The 23,007-nt window shown below is 37.8% G+C and overlaps 1 long non-coding RNA gene across 1 annotated transcript in view; it reads right to left on the bottom strand.

The window, feature by feature from the left end:
• Positions 1-5,511, bottom strand: part of LOC118500955 — a 30,612-nt gene extending 25,101 nt beyond the window's left edge. The window contains exon 1 of the long non-coding RNA XR_004903529.1: positions 5,311-5,511. This is a non-coding gene — a long non-coding RNA (uncharacterized LOC118500955). The remainder of the gene's footprint in view (positions 1-5,310) is intronic.
• Between the last annotated feature and the right edge of the window lie 17,496 nt (positions 5,512-23,007).

The raw sequence follows: 23,007 nt of genomic DNA, 5'->3' as shown, positions 1-23,007 counted from the left end.
TACCTCTGCTTGAAATTTTCCTTGCATGATTTCTATATTTCTGGTTCTTTATTTTATCACTCAACTTTCAATATAAAAGTCACCCTCCAGTCACTCTGTCACATCCCTCTGCGTGACAGAAATCAGAGTCGTTGTTGGCACTTCTCCCTAAGTCCTCGCATTCAGCTAATTAATGAGTTTTATTTTCTCTCTTCAATCTTGCTAAAGTCCATTAATTTTATTTTCTTTCCACTGCCAAAATCTGAGTATAAGCTACCTTCTTCTCTTGCCTGGACTATATCAGTAACCTACCAGTCACTGCCCACACTTGTACTTGCTCCCTTCTATTCTGTGTACATCCATCATGCAGTTGCCTTAAGTAGACAACTCCAATGGCTTCTTGTTGCTCTTAGGGTGGATTTCAAAACCTTAACAAGATTTCTAAGTCTCTGATCTGGCCTCAACATTTCTCCTCAGCTGAACTTTTTCCTACATAAGCATTCTTTCAGTTCCTTAAATATTTCACACCACCTTCCAAGTAAGTACTTGTCTTTTCCTTGACTTATAACACCACTTCACTCTCTTCCTTTGTTTTTGTAATTCCTACTTATTCTTCAATTTGCTTAGAAATCATTTTCAATAAAGTTCCTCTCTTTAGAACCCTCCAAAACTATATTTGCTCTTCCTCTCTTATAGTATCATAGCATCCTATACTTCTCATTCATTGTACATATTAGTTGTACTTAATTCCTTCCTCTTTACTGTCTGACTCTTTTTATAGACCATGTCCCATCAGCTATAGTACCAAAATAAATGGCATGAGCTTGGGGGTGAGCTTGCCTGGGCTCTAATCCTGGTTTCTCTTCTTTCTAGCTATGTGAACTTCAGTGATTACTCAGTGTGGGGGAGTTCTGTCCCACAGAGCTCTCCTGGCTGCCACAGATGAGAATGAGTCTACCAAGACATGATCTGCTTGGGAAGGAAAGGATGACCAGTCTCTCAGAAGAGAAAGGCCTTGAGCCTCTTTCTCAATGTGCTTTTATTGGGTTTAGTTTGCATAAGAAGCAGGGTGTATACACAAAGCTCATCAATCATTGTCAGGCAGTAATGATCAAGGGATAGATAACATTCAAAGAACTATATGAGCTTATTCTGAGTCAGGGTCAGATAGACAGAGTGATGTTAAAGGACCACAAAACTTTGGGGGGATGGAATTCATTTTATGCTTGGACCCTTAACATTTAAATTGAGGGTATTCTTAGCAAAGCAGGTTTCACAGGATTTCATGCATTCTTTCTTAGTCCTAATTAACCCTGGGAACCACCATTCCAGCACAAGGCTGCACCTGCCTCTGGCATTGTTTCAGGCTTAAGTCAGGTGGGGGAAGTAAGGCAGCCAACAGGTTAGAACACTTTTTACAGACAGAATGAGGACTCGGGCTATAACAAAGATGAGGGGTGAGGGTCTTTGGTCCCTTTTCTATAGTCCCCTAAGTCCTTCCCTTATGGTCCCTTTGAAACTGTGCTTGTCTTAGGTTGTTCCTCCCTTGAGGAATCTTACCCATCATTGACAAACCAGTCATCCACCTGGGCTAAGCAGGGGCATATGAGAGAGAGGATGTTTTTGTCTCCTTAGCAGCTTATGGTCCCAATGTCTTTTTACTCAGTCTTAGCCATGAAGGGTTACCATGGCTAAGCTTCTGAAACCAGGCAAGGCAGTTCCCAACAACTTAGACCTTCTTGATATAAAACTAGGGTAATTACCCTACTTGGCATATAGACTTGCTTTGAGGCTTTAAAGAGTTAACAAAATAAAGCGCTTAATAAATCATGATGATTGTCATTATTATTATGAGGGCTGGGATTGGATCTGTCTCATTCATCAGGACACATCCTATAAGTATTTGTCAAATAAGTAAATATTTTTTACAAATTAATTAAAATCAGAAGTAATTGTATTAAATGTATAAATGTGCACTAGGCACTCTAGGGGATACAGAAATTAACATGACATAGTTTTTACAATTAAGGAGTTTTCAAACTCAGTCAATGAGAATGAGACACAGAAATGTGGTGTATTCCAAGGGAGGGCCTGCAGCTGACACATCTTTGTCCCCTGGGCATGTTCCCTGGAGAGGAGCTCACAGGTTATGCTCTGTGTGTGCCTGCTGAGCAAGCATCCGCTGGCTGCCCCACAAAGGACAATGTAGAGAGCTATGGGAAGAACAGAGGTAGGGTGGAGAGTGACAGGAAGTTAGGGGCATTGCTGGAAAAGGAAAACAAAGGCACAGGGTTGAGAAAGCAAATGCAGAAAGTAATAGTTTAGATGTGGAGTGGTGGTCCTCCAGTTGTGCTGGAACCTACCCCATCAACATCATATGAGAACTTGTTAGAATTGCAAATTGTTGCGTCTCCCAAGATTTACTGAATCAGAGAATTCTGAGGGTGAGACTCAGCAGTCTGTGTTTTAACAATTTTTGCATTGGATTCTGATACTGAAGTTTGAGAACTTCAAAGTTTGAGAACAATGGGTCTAGACCAGTGGTTTTCACTGGTGATATGTGAATATCCAGATGTTCACAAAGGTGTGCCAAGGAATGCATATAGTAGCAATAACAGCATAATTTGAAGCCCCCCTACACATTCAATAGGCAAGTGTGTCAGTGCACAGTTGTGACTGGTCGCAACCATCACTGTATTCAACTATCATATTGCTTTTAAACATTTTTAACCACATTTTGGGGATGAAAAAAGAAAATTTAGTTTAATAAATAAAGAAATATTGATGTTAGAATATGTTATTAAGAACATGATAACATTTCTATAAATTTGTCTCAAAATGATCTTCACTAGATTCACAAGTCATGTATCAAAATTCTTATAAACCTCATTAATATGCCTGAAATGCTTAAAAATAGACAGAAAAGAGAACAAATATAATAGTTATCATATCTACTTTACCTTTCCAACTAGTAAAAATGTGCTATTTGGAAAGTGCTTACAAATAACAGCCTAAACATTCCTTTCATATCATCATTAGAATTTAACAGTTATAAAATGAACCAAATGATTTTTAAACTGTGAAGGGCAAGAATTCTAAACAGCTGCTAAAGTAGTCAATTCCTGGTGGCATAACATGTAAACTTTTGTTTATATTTTAATCTACATCAGTCTTCAAATCACACACAGTATCATTTTGAAATTTGTTACTAAACCACCTCTTTTTCTTACATAAGTAAAATAAATCAAACAGTATTGTCACATTCCAATTGGAAAGTGTTAAAAATGTTATACATAGTATTAGTATTATAGAAGGGTATATTAAATAAATTTTGTAGTATAATTTGTAATAAAACATTAAGCTAAAATTTAAAAAAAAACTTCAACCTTAAAATTACTTTATTTTATACTAAGGAAACAATTTAAGGGAGATTATTTATAAGACTGATATGAGTTTATGGCTCAAAAGAAGGTGGGAAATTTGGGGCTAGGGCACAGGGGAAGTAGATGATCTGGGATCCAGGAGAGGCAGGGCCAAGAAAGTAATGAAATTAATGGATCTAAGAGTTCTTCAGGTTGTGAGAGCTTTTAAAATTCTAAGCACAAGTAAAAGGCTTAGTTTTGGAATACAGGTCATTTCTTCTGAGATAAAGGGGAAAAGGTACAACTTTGAAACATTTTCAAAATTACTGCGCCTACCAAAAGTCAGAATGCTCACTAAGTTCTTTTTTTAAATTTTTATTTTAATTGTTGTTCAAGTACAGTTTTCTGCCTTTTATCCCAATCCCAGCCAACCCCCCCAGCTCTCCCCACCTCCCTCCCATTTCTACCGCCCCCTTGTTTTTGTCCATGTGTCCTTTATACTTGTTCCTGAAAACCCTTCCCCTTTCTCCCTGAAATTCCCTCCCCTCTCTCCTCTGGTCACTGTCAGCTTTTTCTCAATTTCAGTGTCTTTAGTTATATTTCTAAGTTCTTTATGTCCTGTCTAAAAGATTCTGGAACCATTGGTTTGTCACCTGTGTTCTGTGATCTTTGTTCATGTTCTGGATTCTATCACCTCTAGTCTCCTCTGGGACCTTGTTCAATTAGTTCCTACTCCCCTCTTATGATAGCCATCTTCTCCTTTTCATCCACCTTCCATTAGCATATGAATGGATACAGGGTTTAAACCTGTATTAGTCTCCTTAGGTTATCAAGAGGGATTACCACAGGCTGAGTGACTTAATAGAAATTTATTTTCTCAGAGTTCTGGGGACTGGAAATCCAAGATAAAGGTGCTGTCAGGGTCGGTTTATGATGAAGTCTCTCTTCTGTTCACTATCAGAAAGACATCTGTGGTGCATCTTCTTCTTTTTGCAAGAATATCATCATTCTTGAGATAGGGCCATACTCTTAGGACCTTGTTTAACTAACCTTAGTTAACTCCCCAAAGGCCCTGTTTCCAAATATAGTCACATTGGGAGTTGGACTTTAAACATAAATTTTAGGGGGACATAATTCAGCCCCTAACAAAATCCTTTTATCTGCATACATTTGTTTTTCTTCTATCACCCTGACATGGCTATATTCAGGGTGGGGCAAAAGTATGTTCACAGTTGTGAGAAATTGAAACAGAGTTAATCCTTGTGTTATTATTTATTAATTATTATATTATTTTCCATACAAAAAAGCAGTAAACCTACTTTTGCCATATCTGTGTTCTTAATGAGTAGTTAAAGCATACTAAATCTCTTTACTTTTTCTATTTTGTTTTTGGTAGGAGACTTTTTTGTACACATGTGACATTGGTCACCACCTTCTCCTTATACCATGTAAAGACCAGAGATCAAGATAAGACGATTTAATGAGAATCCTGATAAATGTGTGTTGTTCTTGTTTTATAGGTAAAACCCTCACACTATTATTGAGAGTGTTATTTTAAATGCACCCAGTTTTGGACTTCTGGCCAAGATTGAGGTGTAGGTAGATATGTTTTGCCTCCTGGCACAACCAAAAGAAGGACAATGACAAATTAAAAAACAAAAAATAATGAAAACTGCCAGAAAATCAAACTGCGTGGAAGTCCAAACACCAAGGCATTAAAGAAGGAATATTCATCCAGACTGGTAGGAAGGGCAGAGAGGAGCACTAGGGCAGAGAGGAGCACTAGGGCAGCACAGCACCAGGGCTGTGGCTGGAGGACCTGGTGGGTGAGGCAGTGGCTGGTGGACTGGGTGGTCCCACATTTGTGTGTGGATAAACTGGGAGGAACAACTGGGGAGCAAGACAGACCACACAACCCAGGGTTCCAGTGCAGAGAAACAAAGCCTCAAAACCTCTGACTTGCAAGAACCTGTAGTGGTTGGGGCAGCAAGAGAAACTCCCAGCCCCACAGAAGAGATTCTTGGAGAGACCTACAGAGTCCTAGAACTTACACAGACCCACCCACCTGGGAATCAGCACCAGAAGGCACCAATTTGCTTGTGGGTAGTGGGTAAAGTGACTGAAAGTCAGCAGAGAACACAGCAAGCAGCATTGTTCCCTTTCAGACCCCTCCCCCATATACAGCGACAAGGGTTGTCTCACCCTGGTGAACACCCAAGGCTCTGCCCCTTACTACGTAACAGGTGAATGGAGACAAAAAATTTTGGCCCAAATGAAAGAACGGATCAAACTCCCGAAAAAATACAACTAAGCAATGAGGAGATAGCCAACCCATCAGATGCAGAGTTCAAAACACTAGTAATCAGGATGATCACAGAAATGGTTGAGTATGGTCACAAAATAGAGAAAAAAGTGAAGGTTATACAAAGGAAATAAAGGAAATAAGAAATAAAGGAAAATGTACAGGGAACCAACAGTGAAGGGAAGGAAACTGGGACTCAAATCAATGATTAGGAACAGAAGGAAGACATAAACATTCGACCAGAACAGAATGAAGAAACAAGAATTCAAAAAAATGAGGAGAGGCTTTGGAACCTCCGGGACAACTTTAAACATTCCAACATCCGAATCATAGGGATGCCAGAAGGAGAAGAGGAAGAGCAAGAAATTGAAAACTTATTGGAAAACATATTCTGGCAAAGGATATAGACTTCCAAGAAGTCCAGGAAGCTCAGAGAGTCCCAAAGAAGTTGGACCCAGGGAAGCACACACCAAGGCACATCAAAGTTATATTACCCAAGATTAAAGACAAGGAGAGAATCTTAAAAGCAGCAAGAGAAAAAGAGACAGTTACCTACAAAAAAAGTTCTGTAAGTCTATCAGCTGTTTTCTCCAAAGAAACTTTGTAGGCAAGAAGGGGTTGGAAAGGAGCATTCAAAGTCATGAAAGGCAAGGACCTGCATCCAAGTTCACTCTGTCCAGCAAAGCTATCATTTAGAATGGAAGAGCAGATAAAGTGTTTCCCAGATAAGGTCAAGTTAAAGGAGTTCATCATCACTAGGCCCTTATTATATGAAATGTTAAAGGGACTTATCTAAGAAAAAGAAGATCAAAACTATGAACAGTAAAATGACAACAAACTCACAACTATCAACAACTGAACCTAAAAAACAAAAACAAAAACGAAGGAAGCAAAGAACTAGAACAGGAACAGAATTCCATAAATGGAGGTCACATGGAGGGTTACCAGCGGGTAGGAAGAGGGGAGAGAATGGGCAAATGATACAGAGAATAAGAAGCATAAACGGTAGGTACAAAATAGACAGGGGTAGGTTAAGAATAGTATGGGAAATGGAGAAGCCAACTTCTATACAAGAACTTACATGTATAACCCATGGACATGAACTAAGAAGGGAGAATGAAGGTGTGTAAGGGGCAGAAGGGAATAAAGGGGTGAAAAAAATGAGGCAACTGTAATAGCATAATCAATAAAATATATTTTATAATAAATAAATAAATATAGTTTTTAGACACTAAAGAATGTTAATTCGATCATTTTTACAATAGATGGATCCCATGCTATTTCTTTTTTTCTTTTTCTTTTTTTAACATATTTTATTAAATATATTAGTCCCATTTCTCCCCTTCTCTCCCCTCCACCCTGTACCCCCTCTCCCACCCATGTTTCCCCCCTTTAGTTCATGTCCATGTGTCATACTTATGAGTTCTTTAGCTTCTACATTTCCCGTACTATTCTTGCCCTCCCCCTATCTATCTTCAACCTACATTCTATGCTACTTATTCTCTATACCTTTTCCCCCTCTCTCCTCCTCCCACCCCTCTGCTGCTAACCCTCCATGTGCCCTCCATTTCTGTGGTTCTGTTCCTGTTCTAGTTGTTTACTTAGTTTCTTTTGGTTTTGCTTTAGGTGTGGTTGTTAATAATTGTGAATTTGCTGTCCTTTTACTATACATGTCTTTTCTTTATCTTCTTTTCTTAGATAAGTCCCTTTAGCATTTCATAAAATAAGGGCTTGGTGATGATGAACTCCTTTAACTTGACCTTATCTGAGAAGCACTTTCTCTGCCCTTCTATTCTAAATGAGAGCTTTGCTGGATAGAGCAATCTGGGAGGTAGGTCCTTGTCTTTCATGACTTGGAATATTTCTTTCCAGCCCCTTCTTGCCTGTAAGGTCTCTTTTGAGAAATCAGCTGACAGTCTGATGGGAACTCCTTTGTAGGTGACTGTCCCCTTATCTCTTGCTGCTTCTAGGATTCTCTCCTTCGTTTTTACCTTGGCTAATGTAATTATAATGTGCCTTGGTGTGTTTCTTCTTGGGTCCAACTTCTTTGGGGCTCTCTGAGCTTCTTGGATTTCTTGGAAGACTGTTCCCTTTGCCATATTGGGGAAGTTCTCCTTTTTTATTTGTTCAAATATGTGCTCAATTTGTTGCTCTTCCCCTTCCCATTCTGGTACCCCTATAATTCGGATATTGGAACGTTTAAAGGTGTCTTGGATGCTCTTAATCTTTTCCTCAATTTTTTGAATTCTTATTTCATCATGCTTTCCTGCTTGGTTGATTCTATCTTCCTTCTGGTCCACTGTATTGTTTTGAGACTCAGATTCCTTCCTTTCACTATTTGCTCTCCTCTGTATATCTTCCTGCATCTCTTTTATGGTAACCTGAATCCTTTCAGCTAAATTGCGCCTAAAATCAACCAATTCCATGAGCTTTCTGATCACCAGTGTTTTGAACTGCACTTCCACTTCGATAAATCTTCTATCAGTTCTGAGTGTTATTCTGTCTGTGAATTATTGTTGTTCTAATCTTGGTTGTGTGAGGAGGTACGGTGCATCCACCTATTCCTCCATCTTGCCGGAAGTCCCTATTTCTTACCTTTATTACTTTTCTCAGTTTCTTTATAGAGGATGGTCAGATGGTTCACATCTTCATATTGATATAAAGGTGGACCCTTTTCCCAATGTATGAAAAGAAAGTGGGGGATGCAAACTTGATTATCAGTCTCTAATAACCACCTTTGTCATGGAGATTCAGACACCAAATAATATAGCTTTTCAAATTAGGCAAATATAGATATACTAGATTGAATTCCTTTTTTCTGTATACACATTTTGATGATTGAGACACTTAGGTACCAATTAGTGCACAGAAACAAAACACATTACTCATTAGTGCACCATGGAAACAAACCCTTTTCAGGACTTTCAAAGATTCTTGACAAGGGAGACTTTAAATATAAAATGTTATTGAAAATTAAAATGTTTGCAAAAGAAACATTTATATATTTATTACACATTATATTTTAGATTAGATAGTAACATTATATATAATGTGTTTAAATCCATTCATATTCTTTTTCATATTGAATACTCAGTATACTACTTAAAAAAAACGTTTTTTTAATTTTCATATAAAGATAAACTAGTTTGATGAAACTAAAGTAGAACTTTTGTTTTTAACTTTATGGTCACCTATCTTGTTTAAATTATTTTAATAATAAGATTCATAGCTTTCAGAAAGAAAAAAGGAGAGAGAATGAGGGGGCAGAAACATGACTTTCATGAAAAGAAGAGAAAGAGGGAGAGAGACCAGCTGACAGTGCCAGTGCATCTTGCAAATTTCCTATTTTGACTTCACAAAGTGGGGTGATTATAGAAATTCTTAAAAGGTCACTTGATAAAATGAAATAAATGACTTGGAAAAATGTTCTTAAGAAAAAATTGTTTTGAACAATTATACATAATAATAATAATTTAAACTAATTTGCAATTAGTCTTTTTATAAACATCTAAAACTCCAAAATGATATTTACAAAAATGAATCTCGGCAACCAATTAATGTTTGGTTTAGTCTAATTTGTTTCATTTTCTTGAAGACAGAGTAAGCTGAGGAAGATTCCTAGCAATGATAGCCTTTTAACATATTCACGCTCAATAATATTTTTCACAATAGTATTTTTTCAAAAGTACATTACATGAATTTTTATTACAAATTTAAATATTATAATCTTTGTTCTTTATGAATTCTTTCTTCTTTATGAATTCTTTCTTCTCATCTGAAAACACTGTACTAACTTTGCAGCTATCTGCATTCTTAATAAACCTGCATGATGTAGACATGTGCTACATACATTGAGGCTTAATATTTTTATTTATTAAAAAAACAATTTTAGAAGTCATTGCAAATTTTATAAGCAAAGTGTCACAAACTGCATTCTAATGATTATTTTTATAATAAACTTGTTATGTTAAATGCAAAATCATCCTTACTTAAATATATACTTAAATATATTTTAAGTAATGTAATAAGAGTAAAGTTTTAATAATAGTGACTATTAATGATATTTGCTACACCAAATACCTCCCATCTCTCTCGCTCTCTCTCTGGTGACTATAAAGCTAAGAAACAGATTTCATGTGTTGGTTATGAAATGTCTTATTACATGGAGATAACTGGCTTTCGTGAGTTTGTACAAATATATGTGCCAATTTTTTAGTTTCATTCTTTATAAAGTATATTACACATAAAATATCTTTTATATTTTTAATAAAGATCCTTTGATGATTCATCAAAAATGAGACAAAAATTTAAAATGAAACATACACTCCTTATTTCCTTCACTCCACACTTTTGAGGATGACAAGAATAAAAAACAGAAATTAATGGGTCACAATTTACAATTAAAAACTCAACAATTGTCATTTATTTGTCAAATGATATCTGCAACCAAGAGCTTAGTAATAGAGTTACTATTACTCTAGTAACTGACTGTGTCCTTAAAGGAGGCAGCGTATCAAATACTCAAAACTGTGTTGTCCGTGTCTTTCAAGGGCTTGTGATTAGAAACAAAAACAAAAGCAAATCAAACAAAAACACCCTTGGTTACAGTTGCAAAACTTAGAAAATAACTGAAAGGTTTGTTGATCTTTTCATCTCTTTTCCTTATCTTCTGATTTCATCTGTTGGGAGGCAGAGGAAGAACAAAAAGTGGGAGAATCAAGACAAGGAAGGAGCAAGAAGAGTACAGAGAAATAAGAGGAACTGGGCAAAGTGAAAATAGAGGAGCTGTTTTAGTTGACATTCCACATGCACTTTGGAAAAAAGACACAGCCCTCTTTATTTCACTCATTGCCTTTCTCTTGCTGCCCACTTTGCCCATCTCCCTGTTTTACCATGCCACACATCTGCTTGTGGGGGCTGGTACAGAGCAGAACGATGACAGCAGAGGGCCTACCCACATTTCCCATGGAGCCCGAGAACAGCTCCTTCATATGTTTGTGATCTTGGGAAAGCAACACGAGCCTCTGTTTTCTCTTTGCTAAAATGGTAAAACTGCTGATGTTGCAGAGTGTTTTGGAAGAACATCACAAATAACACACATATGCACACATGCATGTATATTGCCCTTCTCCTAAGCCCAAGCAGGCATGGTCTGATACAGTCTAAAATATAAATAGATAAATAAATAAATAAAACCCACTTCCCCAAATCTAGATTTGAATGATTACCTAAGTGAAATAGACACTCTGTAAAAATAAATGTAAAGATAGGTAACTCTCCAAATGGTCACTTTATGGTTTTTGTTATATTGTTTTAGAGTTTTTCTTCAAAGAATATGCATACATATACTTTTTTTCTAAAACACAGTTTTATATATCATTCCTTAGCTTGATTCTTGAGTGTGAAAGCACAGTTTAGATATCTTTTCAGGCAGGTCAATACATACTGATTAATCCTGCAAGTTTTAATGGTTGTCACTTTTATGATGGCATTATAATTTATCATAGTGAATGATGTTGGAGATTTGGGTAAATTTCATTTTTTGACTAATGCAAGCAATGCTGCAGTTAATGTCTATATATATATATGCGTGCATATATATGTATATATAGTATCAATTTTTCTGTAGTGTTAATTTCTAGAGTAGAATATTTGTGTGAAAGGTAAGTTGTACTTAAAATTTTGATATATAACATCTAGTTTCCCTCTTAAAAGACTAGAACTTATTTCTAATACAGTGGGTTCTGTGACTGTAAGTGAAACAGCTTATAACAAAACCAATTTTACCATAGGCTAATTGATACAAACAAGAGTTGATGTGGAGCCCAGCTCGTGGGGTCCACAACATTGTGGATGGGGGAGAGACATTCACACGGAATACCAAGTCCTGTGGAGGAAAAGGGTGGGTGGCTTTGCTCTCAAGAGGAGCCAAAAGCCAGGTCCTCTGCCATGACAGGCCTTTATTTCTTTTCCTGTGCACCTTAGATGATGGACCTCATTTACCATGCCCAGGTTGGCTTTAGGTGGTTACCTTATATAGAAAACAAAGGAGCCAATGCTGATAATCACATCACAGAAGAGGGGTATTTGCAAATGAAAAGGCAAAAGTGGTTGAACTGGTTACACGCTTCCTTGGAAGGTTTAGCATGGATTTTAGGAACTTATTTTGCAGTAAATGTCCTCAGTTCAGTGTGAGGGAATTTTTTAGCAAAAGCAGCCTAGGCACACTGCAGTCCTGATTCCCCACAGGAGAACCTGTTCGTAGGCATGGGTCCTGTGCATCTCCGAGTGGGAGCTGGGCCCACGCCATGCAGAATGCTCTCCTATGAAGAGTTAAAGTCTTACAGCATCTCATCAACACTGTAACAAAAAGACATTTAACTAAATGATATTATTTGAGGACTTGTGTTTTTGATTTCAGTTTTCTAAGCTAGAAATCTCAGGATCAATACCAAACTTCCTTTTTTCATTTCCTAGCCTCCTTCCAAACTGTCTCCACATTCTATGAAGATAGCTCAGGTCTCCTAATTCCATCCCCCCATCTTTATCCTCTTTGCTGCTTTCTCAGCTCAGGTGTTGTAGGTGTTGTAGCATAAATTTCCAACAGTTCTCCAAAATCTACTGTCTTTGTCTTCTTGGGAACTTCAAGGATCTGATGGTTCTTCCAGGCTCCAGGCCTGGCCACGCCCAAGGAAAGAGCACAACCGGCCCATGCCCTGGCAAGCTTGCTCACTAAGAACCTGTTGCTCATTGTCCTCCATGCTCCTTCATCTTCCATGGATGAATGCAGCTGACTCAGGCTCTGAGGTGCTGGAGCCACAGGTGGCAAAGCCTGGGCCTCTGGAGGACTGTGTGCTGAAATGAGCCTCTCTGATCTGCTTCCTGGAGCAAGAGCTCCTGTGAGTTGTGTCATGTTGAGTCTCTGGTACACAGTGAGTCTACAGAGCAACTGAAGATAGATATCCTCATCTGTCACTCACACAATGATAGCAGCCTGCTTGCTGGCCTCCAAGCCACTTGCTTCTTCTCCTTTCAGTAGCCCTGACATGAGAATGGTCCTCCTCTGAACTACACTGATTGGTAACTCCCCACTTTAAAGCCCTCAGGTCCTTAAGATCCTTTTGTAATGGCAACAGCTTTCTGCAAGGGGCTGTCTGCTGCACCCCGTCAGCCCTGAGCTGTGGCCCCAACACTCAGTGGTGTTCAGTACATAGATGCAGAATGAATCAATGCATGATAATTGCTTCAGATACAAACAGCAACACCTAGGAGGCTATTTCATAAAAACTTATTTGTTTCATAAGACTATGAATTTGTGCTTAACAATCGGTAAAAACTGATTTCTTGGTTCACCTTTGAAGTGGGGTTAAAAGGCATGTTTCTGGTATTACTACTGATTTAGGCATATAACTTGTAAGCTTGAAAGGGCCTTAAACATCATTTAGTACAATTTCCTCCTTTGCAGAAAAAAAACCCACCTGAAACCCAGACAGCTGAATGAACTTGCTCCCCGACATGCAGTCAGACGAACAAGTTCAAGGTCAGCTCCCAGGCAGACCAATTCTCAGGTTATAGGTCTGTCTTTTCTGACATCAGACTGTCCCTTAGCGTAGCGATCATAGAAACCAAGTGATTCGTGCTGTCTACTTTCTGCTCAGATTTAACTTACTCCCTGGCTCAAGTTAAGGCCCTATTTCAAGCTTCTGTGCCTGTTTCTCTGGTGGATTACCCCAGGCTTGGTCTACCAGCCCATTGGGCAGGAGTCAGTTTAGTAGGTGTGGCTTCTCAATCTGTATTCTTCCTTCATCACCAGTCCTGACTAAGCTCTCACATGGACACAGCCTTCCTCCCTCATCAGGACCAGGGCTGACAGAGTGTAGGGAAGATAGGAGGAGGATCAGCAGGCTTATAACTACCATTATACACTAGGAAAATAACTGTCACTTAAAATGTGTGTTGTTTTGGTATATGGGTCTAGAAGTTCAGTGATTGGCATGTTCAAAAATCATCAATAGAGCTCACCTGTCACAAGATTGAGTGGATTCTGATTTGGTGGGAAGATAGGATGAACACAGAAGCATGGACTGTGTGAATGTACAGAAACATTGGAAAAATTTCTGATAGCCCTGTACTCCTTCCGTTTGGCTCACCTGCTCTGATCCTTGTTGCACCCTCATTGGCATGTCTCCATCACAGCTCACTTCATTACTCACTGGAGAACATAAAGAGCTCTCCAGCAGAGCTTATTGTAGTTGTGGGAGGGAACAACTTGGGTATGGGTATGAGAAGCTGTGATTCATTGTGTATCATTTTGGAAACAATCTAACACTTGGCAATAAGAGGTATTAAAAATAAATCACATGGGAGAAGATCAATAGAGAGAGAAAAGACAGTTATTTTAGATACATAGATCAGGACAAGTCTCTATGGGGAGGTAACAGTGGAACAGAGGCCTGTGTCATAGGGGAGGGGACCATGTGGATATGTGGGGAGTTCCATCCAGAGGAGCAGCATGGGCAAAGGCCTTGAGTGGGAGGGCTTCAGTGTGGCTGGAGGGTATAAGCAAAGTGAGGGCATGGAAATGGGTGGGGAGATAGCCAGGACTGAATAACATAGGCTTCTGCACTCCATGGTAGATCTCACAAAGTATTCTAAGATCGGAGGGAAACCTGTGGATGGTTATGTTCTGGGAAGGAACAGATTTGATTTATGTTTTAAAAGGAACTCTCTGGCTGCCATGCAGAGAATAAAACTTATAAGAGAAAAATGGGAACAGGAAAATAAGGAAAGAAGAGAAAGTGAGGTGGTTTGGAATACAACTATAAGAATGAGAAAGACCAAACTCATGGTGTGTTTAAGAACCAGGGCTCAGGACACTTTAAATGGATTGAATGTGGGTTGAGAGGGAAAAAAAGTTATGGGAGGTGTCTTCTAGGTTACTGGTATGACTACTGAGGTGACTGGTAGATGACATTAATTGAATTGGGATAGAAAGCAAGGTAGGGTTTTAGTGAATTAAACATTTACGATCTAGCAAATCCTTTATACAAACAAGTTGGGAAAACACCTATAATTTATGCTTCACAGACCTTCTGTCTACATTCTAAAATTCTATTTGCAGTGTCTACAACATTTTGAATGAAATAAAATCCAAGTTTTTTTTAAAAAAACTAGAATTGAACATTTTTAGAGATTTAGAACTGTAATAATTATATTTCCTTCTTCATTTCCTGTTTCATCTCCTAAATTAAAATGCAAGATTTACAATTTGGTAAGTTATAAAGATATTTTGTACTAGTTTTAGACTATGTTAAAGTAATTACTGGAAATTCTAAATGGAAATTGCCTAATGACATCAGGTTCAAATTCTGTTGAACTAAGGCTTAGTTATTTAATTTTTACTAATAATTTACCAAATGTAATTGGCTTTTGTGAATTATATTGAAAACATGTCCTTTTCTGAAATATTGAGACCAAGAAGGGACCTCAGATGGAAGACCCGTATTTTCTGGAAATAGTAGAAAAGAGGTTGCAAGTAGAGGCTTTGGACTCCCTGACCTGGGTTTGCATTGTTGTGCTAGACCTTCCTGGAGGTAAAATCACTGAACTGCACGGAATCCTGTGGGAGGGTGCTAAAGCTGTTCCAAAAGTAAGGCCTCTATGCCTCTCTGACTCTCTTCTCTGAATAGATGTCTCTGGGATCCCAGAGAGAGTCTATGGAGAGAAGAGAGAGAAGAGCAAGAACAGAAAGTTTCTTGTTGAGTTTGATTAATTATTTAACAAAGAACATGCAAAAGAAAGAAACTGAAAAGTCAAACAAATGAATATATGCCAATTCTGGCTTTCTTTTAGTCCTCATGTAGAGATTTCTTAAAACCAAACATGCTACATTTCCATCACCATGCATATTGATCGCAAGGACAGGAAACACAATATATATTTAGTGTTTGATCATATGAAAATCAAATGACTTCCCAAGGAGAAAAACACTGTAGTTTTACACAGCCCATATGTCACTAATGGGATCAGATGACAATACAGTAATACACAGGCCAGTTATTAATGCTTCATTCAAAAGCTATGTGGTAGAGAGACAGCTAGATTTGGAGTCAGGGCACTGAATTTGTCACTGTCGACATGATCTTGGGCAAGTTACTTCATCTCAGTAGTGTAGGCAACATCAGTAACCAGACACCTGTCATGACTGACAGACCTTGAGCTGGCAGAATCAAAAACAAATATACAAGTTTGACACCAGAAAAAGTGAGCAAGCATGTGGCTGTGGGGTGATGGGTGTCTTCCCTGTACTATGAGAGGTATCAGTTTGAGCTCTTTGGGAAGCAAACATCAAGTTTATTAGGATGAGCTTGAGAGTGTCTAGAAACCAAACATAGAAATGTGCTAATTCATCACCAAGAATGGAAAAGGATAAACATGAACCAGAAAAATAGCCCAGGAATAGAGTTTACTCATGCAAGAAGTAGTTGTTCCTGGCAATTGGTTCCTTCCACTGGTCGATCTTTGCTCCCCTCTGACATTTCACAAGCAGTCCAAGCTCATGAAAGGCTTTTACCCTGTTACCTTCAACACTTCCTGTGTATCAGGATAGCTCCCAGGATCAAAAAGGATTGACTTCTAGCTCTTCAGAGATTTTAGTCAGGGCTGTCATTAAAGAGGACATTCTAAGTTGTAATATTTTAAAAATAGTTTTCAAAAGTCAGTTTTTCTTATAGGTTGCCTCTGTTAATTAGGCTTGAGACAGGATGACATTGTGCAAATATCATGGATTCAGAGTAAGAATTATTGTTCTGTTTATGATTTGCTGATTTGAGGTACTTCTTTGAACTCCCATTTCATCATCTTTAAGTAAAATTAATATAACTATCACTAAATAATGCTACAAAGTAATAATAAAAATAGTAAAAACAACAATAATAACCTCCTAAATATGAATAATACCTCTATGCCTTTATGGCTAGGATTTATTATTTTTGATTTTTGACCTATATTACTGATCTTCACAGAACCTTGGCTTCGAAGATTCCTGCTACTTTGAACAGCCTATTCAGTAATGTGTACCACTTTGAAAGCGAGCCAGATGGAAAGATGGTGTGGAAGAAGCAAGAAAGTGTTTGGTTTCCTGCATTCATGAAGTCTGCAACTAATAAATGTCTAAGAACCTTTAGGATGATTTCATCCTTGAGTTTTCAAATTCAGCTTCTAAGAGACTAGTGAATTCAGCAAAAGCAAGAAGATGGTCACCCCAGGTCTTCCCCAACTTCAGTCACAGCAGCTATGTATTTTTTCTGTGTTGTTGACTGGGTTTCCACATAAGATATCAATTGAAGAAAGTTGTAACCAAACACTTTCAATTTACAAATGTCCCATAAACCTCTGTGGATTAAAAAAAGAGAGAGGAAAACTCAAAAATTTAAAAAAACTGTTCTTTGACTCACAGATATGATTATTATTACCTCTTCCCACCCTCTCTCCTTACTAATTAAGTTGAGATTTTAGACCTTAATTAAATCACCTGAAAATGACCTTATTTCAAACTACTGAAACAGCTTCTTTATTAAACAATCTTTTTTAAGAGCTTACTATGTAGAAATCACTGTCCAGACACAAAGGTACTGTAGAAGAAGTCCACACTCTCAGTATATTCACATTGAGTAGATGACCTAAACTTTTGAGAAGGTAGTATATAATGCCAAATAAGTGTGGCTACTTTGAAAGGAGAAGTTACTCAAAAACTGAAGAGATACATAGAAGTTTTTTTCTTTAACAGAAATTGGGTTTAGCTGGTCCGTTAATAATGGTATTATTGAAATAGAGAACTAAGGACAAGACATTCCAAGTGTAGACTATCTTTAGTAAAGTCACAGATCTAGAAAATGCCAAGGCTCCTACATGGAGGATGATAGCAAAATCAGTGTACTTGGAGCTACAGAAAGTTACTAAGAATGGTCTTGAGCTGCTAAGCATTAACTAGTGGATCACCTGGTAACAGCTGAGGCCACTCATTCATATTATAAAAGAGAGAGAGATGTTCCAGTAGTCAATGCTCTGTTAGAGGAGCAATCCTTCCTTTCCTGTACTCTGATGCCATCTCCCTCAGCCACCTCTTCCCCCTCTGTTTTAAACTTACAGATAAGATTTAAGACATCACTTCTAACACCTCTAGCTTGCCACCACCATTGACTAAATTCCCAATGTATTGGAAAATAGGAAATATGGAAAGCAGGAAAAAATAGAAAAGTTTTGAACAGGGTCACAGTGTCTTTGAAAAACAGATTTAGTACTGGATAAGTTTAAATAGGAAGAACCCACTTGCCATTTGCAGGCAGGGATACTGTGTAAAAATCCATTTATGTGAACATTTCTTGAGTTACTATGTGACAGGTATATACATTTTCTAATTTAATTTTATTTAGCTGATAATAATATTCCAACTTTATAAACAGGGAAACTAAGGCACAAGGAGATTTAAGTAACTTTCTCAGTATCTGTTCACCAATAAATAAGAGCTAGGATAGAGAACTAAACCTTTATAATGTTAAAGTTTATCCATGTGTTACTCTTTATTTTGAAGTCAAAGTAGATGGTTGAGTTAATCATTCTCCTCAGATCAAGGCACATTATCATTTTCGATCTGTGCAAGACCACTTTCTATTTTATTTATTTATTTCTATCTTTTCCAAAAATCCTTATATCCTGTTACCATTACTCTCTTTCGATAGTCATACATTTTAGTGTGCTCGATGTGTATTTGTTTCTTCTACACAGTCTTTAAAACAAGTATTATTATTTTGTGTGCATATATTTTTAATTTATGTAAATGATATAAATTACATAGTATCTTTCCCTTATTGTTTTATTAAAGACTATATTTTTAAGATTCATCTATGTTTCTATGGATGCTTCTAATTCATTGATTCTAACTGCAACTTCTTCCCTTTCAATTACATTCAATTAATTCCCTAAAGAGAGGGCAGATTTGGAAGACAACATTCATAAATATTAATTAACAATTAGCATAATAAAAGCAATTCAGTCAACAGAACAGTTGTTGAGTACTTACTACCAGACTTTGTGTTCAATGTTGGAAATACTGAGATAAATAAAATCTAATCTTGAAGAGATCCAGTCCTTAAAATTTTATCCTTAAGAGATGGGGACCAAATCATGCAAATAAATAATTACGATTTAATGGCTTATGGGCAGTTATAGATATGAGCTGAAAAAACTGTAACAGCACAGATTAGGGTGTGATTGTTTCTGCTCAGGGCTCTGAGCAAAATGAGTGAAACATGGAACACAAGAGTGACCTTTTCTGGGTTTCAAAGAATGAGTAGGAGGAGTGTGCTGAGTGGATGGGTGGGGAAAAGGGTATTCTAGGAAAAAGTACTTTGGACAAGAATTGTTTCACTGTCCATCCTCCTCATGGCCCCTTCTAAAGACCTGTGCTACTCACAGACTCTCAGAACAACAGTAGTATTTACCCATGAGCTGGGCTGATTGTCTGAGGGGTGGGCACTTGTGAGTTGACACAAAGGCCACCTATTGGTGATTCAGCAACCAAGCACATATGTGGTCTTGATTAAACAGGTAAGTTGATCCAGTCTACTCTTTCACTTGAAAGTTGAATGAAGAGGTCTTGGCATGTTGCCATGCAGTAAAAGGAAGTGGAACTTGTAGGTCTTGAAGGTTGGTGCTCATTTGGTGGTGAATAGAGAAAGAGTGTTGGCCTTCAAGTAAACCAAGGGCATTAAGCACCTCTTGGGTAGAGAGAAGCACTGCCTCAGTCCCTGGCCCCTTTCCTGTGGTCAGCTCCTGGTTTGTGAGTTGAGCATGGCTTCCTACCTCGAGTTCTATGAAGTTTCTCTGAATCTTTACAGTCAATTTCCCTTTATTGAGAACTTTTGCATTTCTATTACTAATTAATAGAAATTAATTAATTAGTCTCACAGACCTGAGAGACTGTGGTCTGTTTACAGAGCTATAGTTCATTTGCTATTGTCAAGTAAAAAATATGTAAGTAGGGTAAGTAAGGGAAAATCTGAGGGAAGAACCAACAGGGATTGGTGACTGTAGATATGAACATAAAGATAACCAGCTCCAAATTCCAAGTAACGAGTAACAAGTTCCAAGCCTAGAAGTCCCTGGAAGAATGGCGTTAACATTGCTACAAAGCTAAGAAACTAAAGAAAAAGGAAAGAAGAATTCAATTTTAGATATGTGAGCAGACTTTGGGAAGTATATAAGTATCAAACAGTAAGTTGGAAAAAGAGGAGCTGGGGGCCTACAATAACAGAGTTAGGAAGGATGGACTCCATGAAGAGGAGTCATGAATGGGACCAGAAATAGTACAAGATGGTGTCCTGGCTGGTGGGGCTCTGTGGATTGAATACCAGCCTATGAACCAAAGGGTCACCAGTTCAATTCCCAGTCAGGTCACATACCTGTATTGCAGGCAAGATCCCTAGTTGGGGGTGTGTGGGAGGCAGCCACACATTGCTGTTTCTCTCCCTCTCTTTCTCCCTCCCTTCCTCTCTCTCTAAAAATAAGTAAGTAAAATCTTTTTTAAAAAGTTAAAAAAAAAGAAATAGTACAAGATAGGGGCTAGAGAACCAAAGGAGAAAAATTTAAAAGGTAGTAACAGAAATAGAAATTACTAATAATAGCAGTGATAATAATTATTAGTACAATTGTGATAGTCTACAAAACATAGCCAAAGCATTATATGAATAAATAAGGACTAGAGAAAAGTAAAATACAAGTGCAACATCCCAGTAAATCCTCCCACTTTAGACAAATTTCCAGTGCCCTTAATGTCCTTCCATAGATCTGGCTTTAACACTGATATTGTTTGGGATAGTAAAATCTTAGGTCAAGGATTCTGCTCTGTTGCTTTATTTGATACTCAATACAATGTCATATGTGCTTATCAAATATTTTTGATTGATAAGATGAGCAAGGTTTCTGTGCTAAAGTTATCCTAATAACTTTAAAGTTAAGAAGCCATAATCTTGGCATGTGTGGCTGTCCGGAGGGACACTGAGGCCTCCATGTTCAGAAATGACTTGTAATGAGGCCTGTCCTATGGGCATTCTTCAGAAGGTGGTGGCTAATTTAGATCTGGAGTTTTGAGAGAATTTAAATCTGGTGATTTCCAATGTGAAGCTGCGTTTGCAATCACATGCTCAGCTAAGAATGCTTCTTTTCTAGGAACACTCATACTAGTGACATGTTGTTAGTTTAGAAAGAGAATAAAGGACCAATGTGGCCGTTCTCCATGTTCTGCAGACTTAAACCAATTAATTAAATCCATTTTGCTTTCTGGGCTTATGATGACTTTGTGTAATTCAGACTGGAATCTTGTCACACCCAGAAGATCTGTCATTGTCCGGGTTACCATGGCAGCTAAATTTTTTCCTTTTTTGTAAAATTATCCCAGTCCTTGACTTCAGTTAACCACAGAAGCTTGTGTATTATTAGCTTAATGAAGGGACCCTTTCTGCAGGTTCTTCCAATACTGTCAGGTAGCTGTCCAACTAGCATGGTGTTACTGTGTTTAATATCTTATCTCAGCATCCATCTGGAGCTCTCTTACAAAGCTGGTAGGTTGTATGAGAGAGAATATTCTGCTGCTTCTGAAGAAAATTTATCTCCTTCTTCCTTAAATGTGACCTTGACATTACATTGTCATTCCCCTCACCCCCCAGCCCATTCTTAGTTTTATACTATGAGGAGTGGCTTTGGCACCACCTAAGTATTCATAGCTATTGTCTGTGCAAAGATTCATTTTTCATGTCTGTAGCTTTAATGCAACATACTCTGGGATCAGTTTCAAACTCTAATGATTAACACATGTTTATTCATTCCAAGTGGAGCTGTGATTGCAGCCCCTGCTGCACACATGTTATTGGGTTTGAGGTTTTTTTGTTGTTATCTTTTCTCCCTACATTGGTTCTTATATGGATCAGAAAAAGCACCCAACAATTAGCTCTGGAAATCTTTGTCCTCTGCTTTTCTGCAGTTATTATTTACCCATAAGGTATGTATCCAAGTCACTTTCTGGGCATCATGCAATAGTCATTGGAGTTCACCTTTATGCCTGGCATTAAGCTCTATTCTGTATGTATGCTCCCATAGCATAATGACAGCCCACTAACAGCAAGTTTACCCTCAGAAACTCAAGGCAGCAATGCACACCAGGGAAACATAGAAGGGAAAAAGCAGTCTTTGGTTGAGTCTAAAATATGGTAGGTGAACATTTAAGACAGACATTCACAATGAGGTTAGAAAATTAGGGACATCTTTTTTGTTAACTAAGAGAAGTCAAGCATGGGGTTGCCATTATCAGCTGCAGCTGGTGCTCTCTCTTCTCTGGGAAGCTTGGTCAGGTTTGGGGGCAGAAGTGGGAGGCTGCTTACCCATCACCTTCAGAATGACATCACTGGCAGCTCTACTTAGTGACTCAGCAAGCAAGCTATATTAACCACTATGGAAAAACACAGATAATTTGGAGTAAACTGTGATTTATTGAGGAATTACTTTTGGTTAGATAATTTTCCGTCTTCTCTAAACTCCATCTCAAGTCCAATCTTGGAGAAAATTGAAGTTTCTTCAAATGCATCCTAACAGTGGAGGTTAAAGAGCCACTGTGAAATTCATTTCATCTCTAAATTTACAGCTTTGTTACGCAAAACTGTATAGGAACCATAAAATGAAAGAGACTAAGAATAAAAAAAGGGAAAACCATTCACAAATGAGCTGTTCCAGCCAAGTGTTTTTCTGCTCAAGAAGAAATGAAGAAAGTAAGCAGAACACATAATAGCCATTTGTGTTTTTTCTAGCTTTAATATTCTGCAAATGATTACAATGAAGGGATATGTGGATTTCCTTTTTTTTTTTCTGACCTAAACATTTCTCTCTCAACATTCACCTCTTCTGAACCTGAGGTTTCTCTGATAGAACAATCAGTCTTAAGTCTTGAAAGAAAGTTAAACAGTACTTGTAAATTTTAAATAGTGTCTAACACACTAGGAATGTGGACTAAATGCCAAGCTATAATCATTTAAACATCCTCTTTTATTTATTCCATTTCTCATGTGTTTTGTTGGACTGAAGACTCAGGGAATTTCTTGTTTTCATAGGATACATCTAATCACCTGGTGCCACGTGGTCTCAGCCTGAGGCATGAGCACAGCCGCCAGCAGGTTTTCTGCCAGGGGATTCATCCTCTCCATACTTTTCTGATTGCCTATAAATAGCATCACTTGTGAGAATTGCTGAAATAACTTGTTGTTATAATTATAGTGGCATTTCTAACATGTCATAATCATGTAAAACTATAAAAAT

The sequence above is a fragment of the Phyllostomus discolor genome, chromosome 1 (assembly GCF_004126475.2).
Source record: "Phyllostomus discolor isolate MPI-MPIP mPhyDis1 chromosome 1, mPhyDis1.pri.v3, whole genome shotgun sequence".
NCBI classification, from domain to species: domain Eukaryota; kingdom Metazoa; phylum Chordata; class Mammalia; order Chiroptera; family Phyllostomidae; genus Phyllostomus; species Phyllostomus discolor.
The sequence above is the reverse complement of the archived record's forward strand: the minus strand, read 5'-3'. Positions and strand labels throughout refer to the sequence as shown.